The following is a 10267-nucleotide window of genomic DNA, read 5'->3' as shown; positions in this document are numbered from 1 at the left end:
AGTGTTTTAAAGAGCTGGCTGCATTTGGAACCAGAGCACCGTGCATGCTTCAGCGAACGTTAAAAAAGGACTTTCAACTACATTTCATGGCATATGCTAACTGAACATGAACAGCGACGATGGAGCACCACACGACTTGATAATGCTGACTGGCCTGCACTGTGTACCGAGCGCCCGCATGGCCTGGTTTCAATGTGACCGGCGAGCCCGACACGCCTGGCTGTTCATCTGCAAGCGCGTTACACTTTCAAAGAAATAGAAATGCAAAGACGGCAAGGGTGTGTCTCTCAGTGGCTGTCGAGCTTACAGCCCATCACAACGCTCAGAGAATTTTAAAGCACACTGCCAGCCAAGCTGGACTAGAAAATGATTTTATATTGGTTCTACAATTTTCGCTTTCTCTTTTTGGTTAGCGCGTATTTCACTGTGGCCGACAATAAATAAGAAAAAAGAAACCAATCGTGGGCTAGTTGATAGAACACCGCGCTGCTGTGCTCCATGGCAGCAGTTGGATTTCATCATAGGTCACACATTATTTTGTATGTATTAAAGCGAGGCACGAACCTACCAACTTACCGCAAAGTGCCAAGAATGATTCAAAGAATGCTTCATATTAATGAACAAAGAAACGTGATGATGCTCTAATTGTTTGAGCACCCGGCTTCTGTTCTTCACGTGAAATGTTCCATTTCCACATCGGTCACGCTTACTAATGCGAATCAGGCACGTGCGCAGAGGGTATACCGAGCGCGAAACCAGAATATTTTACTTTTGCTATTCATTGGAGCCGCGCCGCAGTTTACGCCGCAAGAGGATGCAGCGCCGCAGCACCCGCGGCGGCTAGCTGACAAAGCGAAGAGTGGTGATTGATCGCTTGCGCGCCGCCGCAGTCTAGGCAGTCGAGCGGACCGAGCGGACCGAGCGAGCGGGCAGCTTCCCTGCTTGCGGAACTTTAGAACCGTTGCCTTTTCCGTTCTTTATTTTTGTCAGTACCAGCCGTGAAGTTTCTGGCGCGTCTTTGCCTATGAATTGCGGGGCGCAACCTGCCTTACACATCTTGTTGCTCACGTAAGTAGTCATTGGCACTTTGACACGTCTCGTGGTTTCATTCTTTAAAGCGCCTTCTCGTCGGGAGACCTAGCGGCACGTTCCGCAATGAAGGCGCCTTTATTTTAATTGGAATCTCTTATATTGCTTAAGGGGCATGTTCACAACGGCGTACGTCTGTTTTATCACTTGCGTATTGAGGTTTTCGGAAGCCGCCTACAGTTACGTAACTTTCCGTTGAGTGGTGATGCTCGAGATCACATGTTGGCGGCGTTCAAATGAGGTTGACGCGATTAAAGCGCCTGCATTGTTTGTATTAGCACCTTGCGCTGTTATGATTTATACACTCGTAGTCACTTGCTTCCATGTGCATTATTTCTGCATCATTTTCCGGGTGTTACGCGTTTCAGTGTTAAACTCGGGGAGAGGAGTGGACGTCAATCCTTGAGTAGGCACATCTGTCGTCTGGTGCTGACCGTCCGCTATTGCTAGCTACCTCGCTTGTATTGCGCTGCGTGTTCGCCGTTCTCTTCCACACCTGCGCGCCGCACATTGGTAGCCCTAGGATCTGTGCATGTGCAAAAGTTAGAGGCCCCAAATTTTGCCTTGCCTACATGGCTGGGTTTATGGGGCCAACGTGGGCCTTCTATAAAGCTAAATTGAGCACGAACAATTGGAGTCATGCGACAGTATAATGCGTGAGCATTAGTTTTGCGCTTTTGCGCGTTTCCATTTTGCACGGAAAGATGAGACCTGCTGCAATCTTCATCGTATAACCTCGGGATTCATCCGTTCACGTTCTTGTGCAGGATCACTCGCAGAAGGCGCGGCGTCCATTGCTATACATTTATCTTTAGCGAAAACCCCGCACAGAAGCGTCCATACGGATGTGACTGAAGACCCTGAGGTGCTTCCAACCACGAAGCACGTGGATATGATAATTATCTGGTGTTACCTGCGGTCTACGTCACTCGGTAAGAAACGAAGGTCTACATATCACAGCAGTTAAAAGTGCCTCCCGGAATGCCTCATTTACGACGGTTCTCGTTGAAGTCAATAAAGTTATTTCCCATGCGGCGATGAAGTGTTTCTAGTGTAATTTTGCTTTGAGTTGCTCCGTTCACAGACAGCCTTCTCACACAGGTTCAACCTTGGGGGCACGGTTGTGTGTGTGTGTGTGTGTGTGTGTGTGTGTGTGTGTGTGTGTGTGTGTGTGTGTGTGTGTGTGTGTGTGTGTGTGTGTGTGTGTGTGTGTGTGTGAGACAAGAGCTGGTGCACAAATGAGCTGTTGCTGGTTTTCGTGAGCTTTGGTTTTCAAGTTGGCGGCTACTCAAGTTGGCAAGTGCAGCTGGTGGACATGAGACAGTCGGTCCAAATGAGCTTTGGCTTACCATCTTAATACGTTTTGAGCAGTAGAATATTAGGCGCATTGGTTCTGATTGCTGACAGCACACGGAAACTTTTTTGTTAATGTGTTCACGTTAGTGGTGCCAGAGTGCACAAAGGTGTCGTTTCACACACACACACATATATATATATATATATATATATATATATATATATATATATATTTATATATATATATATATATATTTATATATATATATATGATGTGTGTAATATACACATACACTTCTTTCCACTTTAGCACTTACGCTGACGCATTAACAAAATAAAAAGCCAAGATGACAAAGTGCTAGTCTCGTTTGCGTTGCCTTGGGCCCTTGTGCTGCCAGAACACTTCACAATGCGGTTAACACGGTTTAAGTTGTTGAGCTGGTGCCTTGAATAGGCGCGACGTAATGCTAATGCATTTTGTTTCACTCAGATTTGTCAATAAAGTGCTACTGAATTCTTTTGCTATCCCTTACGTTGCTCCCGAGCACGAATCTATTTCCCAATCTGGAAAGGAGCCATGTATGTTCCGGAACTCATTTTGGTTTATCCCGTTCTTCGTGCCCAATGGTGCAGACCTGGTTCTGCATAGTTTGGCCTTTTCGCAGTGTTGCTCTGTGCGGCAACCGAAAATTGCGCATATTGACATGATTGCAACACGAAGAATAGCATTGGGTCAACAGTGCAGCATCGGCACAGCCTATATAGCAGCGCGAGCAGCCAGGTCCTTGGCAATAGTGAACATACGTGCTGAAGGAACCGGAAACGACGCACAAGCAAATTTTGTAGTTTATGTATTGGGTATATTACAGCCCTGTTGCACGGCTGTAGCAGGAGTGGGTACCATAAAATAGTATACAGGCAAGTTACATACAGACAATAGAAGAAATATAAGTAAAAGCAGTTAACGTATTCGAGAAGCACTCACTACAGGAGACTGTCGCATCGCATAATTTTAGCACACTTCTGTTGTCATCATTGGGTACAAGTTGCGACGATAGGTTTCTGGCGTACAACAGGAGGTCTCTGTAGCACAAGAGAGCATTACTTCAGAAACACTTCTGTTATGACAGTTGGGGCCCTGTTGCAAGGATAGGTTTCTGTAGTACTTCAACAGCTCTCTGTAGCACTACAGAAGTTTGTCAGGTTACTTAAGGAACATTTCTGTTGGGACAACAGGGTGCCTGTTGTGATGACAAATTTTTCTGTGGTACTACAAAAATCTGTTGTAGAGCTTCAGCTTTCTGTTGTAACAGCATACATACGACAGAGTGTACTTCTGTAGTCACAACACGAAATGTCTGTTGTACAACAGAAATTTCTGTAGTTCTGAAGGCAACCTCTGTTGTCACTTTCTCTTTTACACTGATATTCATTTAGGAGTGAAGACCACACAACTGGCACAGAGATCTGCCTTGCTGCAAATAGGGTTGTTACTATGTCCCAGGTATTATCTGTGATCACAGCTGCGTCAGGTGCTCAGCCTGTACATTCCTTTATTGCAGCCTTTCTGTAGTAGGTGTATGTTACACGACCCATGCTTCCGTTACTCAGGTTTCTGCAGATGATTCAATAACATTTTTTATGGTCATGCAGGTAAGAGCGGCTACTCCTTGGAACCATGGCTGCTGACTCCGGTCCCAGACCACCTCCCACGCGCATTGCAGAAGGCAGGTACAACACTGCACATGCTGCCATGCGGTCTGTAGTGGAGCGATGCATTCGGCTTCTGAAGAGCCGCTTCCACTACATTCAGCGGTACCGCGCCCTCCATTATGAACCTGACCGTGCAGCAAACATCGTTGCAGCATGTGCAGTGTTGCACAACTTGTGCCTTGATGATGGTGACGACGTGTCTGATGATGCCAGTGATTACAGCAGCAGTGACGATGACAATGGCGACCCCTTCCCACAAAGAGTTCTCCGAGTGAGGGCAGCACGTATAATGTATTTGAAAGGCTGTGCTGCCCGGGACAATGTTATTAGACCATTTGGCACAACTCTGCAGCAGCACCAGCACTACCTTCGAAGGGTGCGAAGGTGTGTGCGTCGACAGCAGCACCGGCAGCAACAATAAACATGTGCCTTACACTGCAGGCAGATGTGTATTACTGCTGTCTGTACACCTAATAGAGCACCTGCTGTTTTATCGAATGTGCTCAACAATAACCAGTGTTTTCACGTATCCGGTGCCAGTGAGCTGTCACTACTGCAGATGATTGCATAATTCCACTGTGACAGTACATGAGAGCCTTTCATTTAGCACCTGTGGATTGAACGCCTGTTGATCAGCAGAATGTTGCAGCCACTTCTCTGGGCAGCTGGAGTTCGTCGATTGATTTGCTGCTTCATTTCTGTCATCGTGATGCATATTCCTCCTGGCATATCACCGACACTGTTACCGCCATCTGCACTGTGCATGGGAGGATATCGGGCTTCGTCTTCTCGCTTCCTGTTTGGGCTGCAGCAAAGCACAACACTTTTTGCTCCACCATGTTTACTGTTCTCACGCACCTTATAGGCCCTGCACAGTTCTTTGTCAAAAGGCCAAGCCATGGTGAAAACGATAGCCCGGCATGTCAAGCACACTGTTCTCCCTTGGAAGAGTACATTTGTAAATAGTTGTAAAATCAAAGGAACGCGAATTCTAAATATTCATTTAAAGTAACATTGCTGAAAATAATTTTTTTATATCCGCAGTGTAAATAAAAGAATGTAATACATTTTCAATGTCATCTTTCAACAAAGCAAATGACAGACAAGTACACGGAGCATGATTTCACGGTGACCAAATGGCAGTGATATTCACTACACGGGAGCCAGTACACTGCCACTAGGCCATTGGCAAATATGAAATCGCATAAGTATGACACGAGCATAATGATGTTTTTTAAGCTCATGCACAACCATCAACTTCACAGCAAAAAGGATGCGTCTTGTCTGTTATGTTCTGAACAGGTTTGTAGCATAAGGTAGAATTTCTTCTCATTGTCTAGTGCCAGAATAAGATCATATAATACAGTCGTCACATGCATTTAAGAAAAGACAACTGGGAAAATACTTGGCACTTCGATGGTCTTTCATATAACAATGGCTGCAAGAGCAGCCTGCCAGTGAATGTCAATATAGTGGCCACATCGATGGCTAGGTTAGGTATATCACAAGCTGCTCAACTACAATGGGGACTAGATTGAATCGCCATCATAGGTAACGACACCTGTAAAATCGCAACTATCACGTGTAACAGGCGCTTGGTTAAGAAAATTTCATTACGGCCACTTGTGCCTTCCATAGGCACAAAACACTTCGTATTGCAAACATGACATACATATCGCATAAAAATTATTTCAATAGCAGTTATCACAACATTCCAGTTAAATGCACCTATATGTTTGTGAGACAATGTTGAAATTGAAATAAGTGATCGCATAGTGTACATTTTCCTTGGGAGGGAAAGGCTCCAGTAGCAGCGTCCGTGTATGAACGCTGCACATGGCAGGCGACCGTAGGGTGACCATCCCAGCAACGCCGACAACGACGGTCACATCCGTGGCTTTCGCAGCCATGCATACCAGAACGGCCACGGAACGCTGCGGTGCACTGTGCAGGGTAGTCGCTGGAGGCGCAGCGACGGCACCCGCGTTGCAAGCCGCGGTAGTCGCACGATGACCACACTCTCAGGTAATTGGGGACCAGGGTTGTGGTTCTCATTTCCATACGAACGAAGCGAGTGCCCGTGAGCACGTCACGTCGTCCACACGTAAGACTTGCGTTGAGAGACAGAACTCTGCCGTATTGTGATGGTTCCTGGACAAGGACTTCGTTCCGAACGAAGGACGGCTGTGGTGATTAGGACTGTTCGGCAGTTTCGCTAGTGCGCAGTTAGGCGGAAGAAAGACAGAGTCATTTATATGCGTTTATGAAACTCAAAGCAACCTTTAAAATATGAATATATACAGAGAGTTGCAGTCAGAATATATACAGAAACTGCAGTCAGGGTGTCCACGGGCTAAAACTGTCCCGGGTTGCGCGGCTCACAGTTCACTGGTCACGGCACCGTGCGGTCTCCCGTGCTGGAGCTGGCCGCGACGACCACACGCTCGGGCCCCGTTCAGCACGGTTCCCGGACTCGGCACGCTCGGACGCCGCAGCGGCAGCAGCCAGGGGACGCCTTGCTCCACACGTCCTCGATGTCCGGCTCGGACGCCGCTCGCGACCGACGTGCTACAGTCGCACGTCCAGCACGACCTCGGTGCCCAGCTCGTGCGCCGCTCGCAATCCACGTGCGGCGGTCACACGTGAGGACCTCGTATAGCACAGCAACATCTGTGCCAGACTGAAACGCTGCTCGGCACGCTCAGGTGCGGCAGCTCAGGGACCGGCGGCCCTCGGGTCAGCCAGCGTCTCGAGCACTGGCAGCAGGTGCCCTGGGACGTCCACGCTCGGCTCTGCGGTCCTCCGCGCCTTGCCACGGACGTCTCGCCTGGCAGGAACCCTCGCCTCGTTCCGCCTAGGAGCTCGGAGCTGCTGCCCGCTTGGATCGAACACTGCGAACGCGCCCTCGTGCTCCCGTGCTCGTGCACCCGTTGTCTTCCTCGTCGTTCACGGAGCTTGGTGGCCGCTTCGATCTTCTAGGGGCGACGCGCGGCACTTACATATGACATTTCACCCCCCACTTTAAGAAATTGTTTCATGAAAACAACTTTTCAAAACACGTACGTGGCCAAAGTTCACAGTCTGTAAGGCGCAATGTGTTCACATGCAAAAGTCTTTCCACACGCGCAGTAGTAGTTCCTAAGGTGTTTACAAACGCAATAAATGCAGTAGGGACACTTCGCGATGTAATTCATACTCGGCTCATGTAGTCAGCACCTACATTTTCACTACCCTTTATATATTCCACCGTAAAGTCGTACTCCATTAGTATCAGACTCCAGCGGAGTATCCGGCTGTTCGTGTGCTTGGCCGAGTTAATGTAGGCGAGCGGCTGGTGGTCGCTCTGAAGTACAAACTGCTTGCCGAAGAGATAGACGTGGAATTTCTGAACAGCCCACACGAGAGCAAGGCCCTCTCGCTCCACGGTAGAGTAGCGTGTCTCCCGCGGAAGGAGCTTCCTGCTTGCGTAGGCGACAGGATGAACGCCTTCATGACACTGCATGAGTACAGCTCCCACACTGGTAGACGATGCGTCTGTGCGGAGAATAAATGTCTTCTCTAGGTCAGGAGACTTTAAGATGGGATTGGTGGACAACAATCGTCGAAGTTCATCAAAAGCCACCTGGTGACGTTGTTCCCAAATTGCCTTGTTCGGCGCGCGTTTTCGAGTGAGGTCTGTCAAAGGATGAGACACATTGGAATAGTTGGGTACGAAGTCACGGTAGTAACCGGTAAGTCCAAGAAAGGAACGGACTTCTTTCTTTGTTCGCGGCCTTTTTGCAGATTTTATCTTTGCAAGGGTCTCCAGTTGCGGTCGCAAGACCCCATGTCCCACGATGTGGCCTTTTTGCAGATTTTATCTTTTCAAGGGTCTCCAGTTGCGGTCGCAAGACCCCATGTCCCACGATGTGGCCCAAGAACTTCACCGAAGTTGAACCAACTTCACTTTTGGATGGCTTGATAGTGAGGTGGCCACGCCGCACTTGCCGGAAGAAACATTCCAGTGTCGTTACGTGCGTCTCCCACGTGTCTGTGGCTATAAGCACATCATCGAAGTAATGATATACATGAGAAATACCAGCCACAACCTTTCGCATGAGCCTAGTGAACACCGCAGGCGCTGTTTTAATACCAAAGGGCATGAAGCGGAATTGGTAAAGGCCGGACATTGACTGAAAAGCTGTCATATGTTTCGAGTCTGAATGCATTGGTACCTGCCAGTACCCTTTAGTAAAATCAAACTTGGAGAAATAGCGAGCCTTCCCTAAGTTTTCCCTAATGTCAACTCGTGGAATAGGCTCATTGTCCATGACGAGTACTTTGTTTAGCTGCCGGAAATCGATGCAGAGGCGCATACTGCCATCTTTCTTTTTAACCACGACAACGGGCGAGTGGTAGGGTGAGTCCGATGGTTCAATAATCCCCTGCGCCAGCATCTGCTGCACTTCCTCTACTGCCTGTTGCACAGCAAATGGTATCGGGTATTGGCGCACGTTCACCGGCTCTGTAGCTGTTGTGAGCTTGCACGCAACCAAGTTCGTCTTGCCCGGAACGTCCGAAAAGATGTCTTGGTAGTTCGACAGAATTTGTTCGACCCGCGTCTTCTGGTTAATAATCCAAGGTGTCAGCGACTTTGACGTCACGGAAGGTCTCGCACTGGTGAAGTGAGAGGAATGGTATTTCCGGGTCCTCTTCCAGTTGTTCCTTCTGCAATGTGACAGCCGCGTGTCCCGCGGTGTCCGTCGAAAGTGGTCTCTCCTCATATTTTTTTCAGGAGATTGATGTGGAACAGACTGGTGCGGGTGCCAAGATCAACAACATGGTCGATTCCGCTACGTTTTTCCACTACAGTGAATGGGCCTTTCCAGGTTAGTATTAGTTTGTTGTTATCAGAAGGTAAGAGTAACAACACCTTGTCTCCGGCGCAGAGCTGAGGTGGCTTCGCTTTGCGATCGTAATATTTCTTTTGTGTCAGCTTAGCTTTCCGCAGCTCCTCGTGAGCGATTCTGCATGTTTCCTGTAACCGTTCGCTAAGCTCCATAACGTAACCATATGTGGTCTTTGTTTCTTCATCAAGAGTTGCTTGTGTCCATAATTCCTTTAGTATGGCCATTGGTCCTCTAATGTATCGACCATAGAGCAGGTCGAAAGGAGAAAAGCCGAGACTAGACTGAGGCACCTCTCTGTAAGCAAATAATAATGGCGCCAAGTATCTGTCCCAATTCTTTGGGCTTTCCTGGCACATGCGTCTTATCATCTGCTTTAACGTGCCATTAAAACGCTCAACAAGGCCGTTCGCCATAGGGTGGTATGGGGTTGTCGGCAAATGTCGGAAGGACAGTGGTCTGCTTAGCTCTCGCATTACACTCGAAGTGAAGGATCGACCTCTGTCGCTCACGATGTCTCGTGGTATGCCCACACGCGAGAACATCTCGACCAAGGCTTCTGCTATCCTCTCTGTTTCAATGGTAATGCAACGGCGTCAGGATAGCGTGTTGCGCAGTCCACCATTGTTAGTATATAGCGGTTTCCTTTTGCCGACGTCGGTGAGAGTGGCCCGATTATATCAATCGCCACACGTTGGAACGGCGTGTCAATCACCGGCATGTTCCCTAGGGGGACACGTCCGACTAGGTGTTTCGGAACAGTGCGCTGACAGATGTCACAAGAGCGCACAAATCGTGTTGCCCCAGCCTGCACACCTGGCCAATAGAATTCTTCCAGTATCCTGTCGGTGGTGCGTTTAATACCTTAGTGGCCTGCCAAAACTCCCTCGTGCGCCATCTTAAGGACGAACTGGCGGAGGCTTTGGGGAACAATCAGTTGGTCGACTTCCTTCCTCGTCAGCGATCTGTAGTGTCGGTAAAGTATTCCCTTGATACAAACATATTCGACTTTTGCTGATCGCTTCGTCGTTGACTTCCCGATCGACGAAAAACACCCCTCCAAGGTAGGGTCTGCTCTCTGCAACTCTTCCAGAACTTCTGGATCCACTTCTAGTGCGTTCGATGCAGTAACGGGTAGCTTCGTTTCCTTGGGTCCCCTTGTTGACGCTGCCCTCAAGGTAGCTCTATCTTGGGACACGCTTTGGTACTGAACAGGCTCCTCTGTTGCTGGCTTCTTGTGCAGTTTGGACACATCAGACGAGTCATGTGGCGTGTTGAAGCCA

The 10267-nt window shown here is 48.6% G+C and overlaps 1 long non-coding RNA gene across 1 annotated transcript; it reads left to right on the top strand.

Annotated features, from left to right (window-relative positions):
* The first annotated feature begins 904 nt into the window (after window positions 1–904).
* On the top strand, window positions 905–5079 carry LOC139055443 (uncharacterized). Its single transcript, XR_011511760.1, has 3 exons — window positions 905–1068; window positions 1857–2021; window positions 4039–5079. It is a non-coding gene; the product is annotated as an uncharacterized lncRNA (long non-coding RNA).
* The last annotated feature ends 5188 nt before the right edge of the window (window positions 5080–10267 follow it).

The sequence above is a fragment of the Dermacentor albipictus genome, chromosome 2 (genome assembly GCF_038994185.2).
Source record: "Dermacentor albipictus isolate Rhodes 1998 colony chromosome 2, USDA_Dalb.pri_finalv2, whole genome shotgun sequence".
NCBI classification, from domain to species: Eukaryota; Metazoa; Arthropoda; class Arachnida; order Ixodida; family Ixodidae; genus Dermacentor; species Dermacentor albipictus.
Note: the sequence above shows the minus strand (reverse complement) of the source record. Positions and strands in the feature narration are given on the sequence as shown.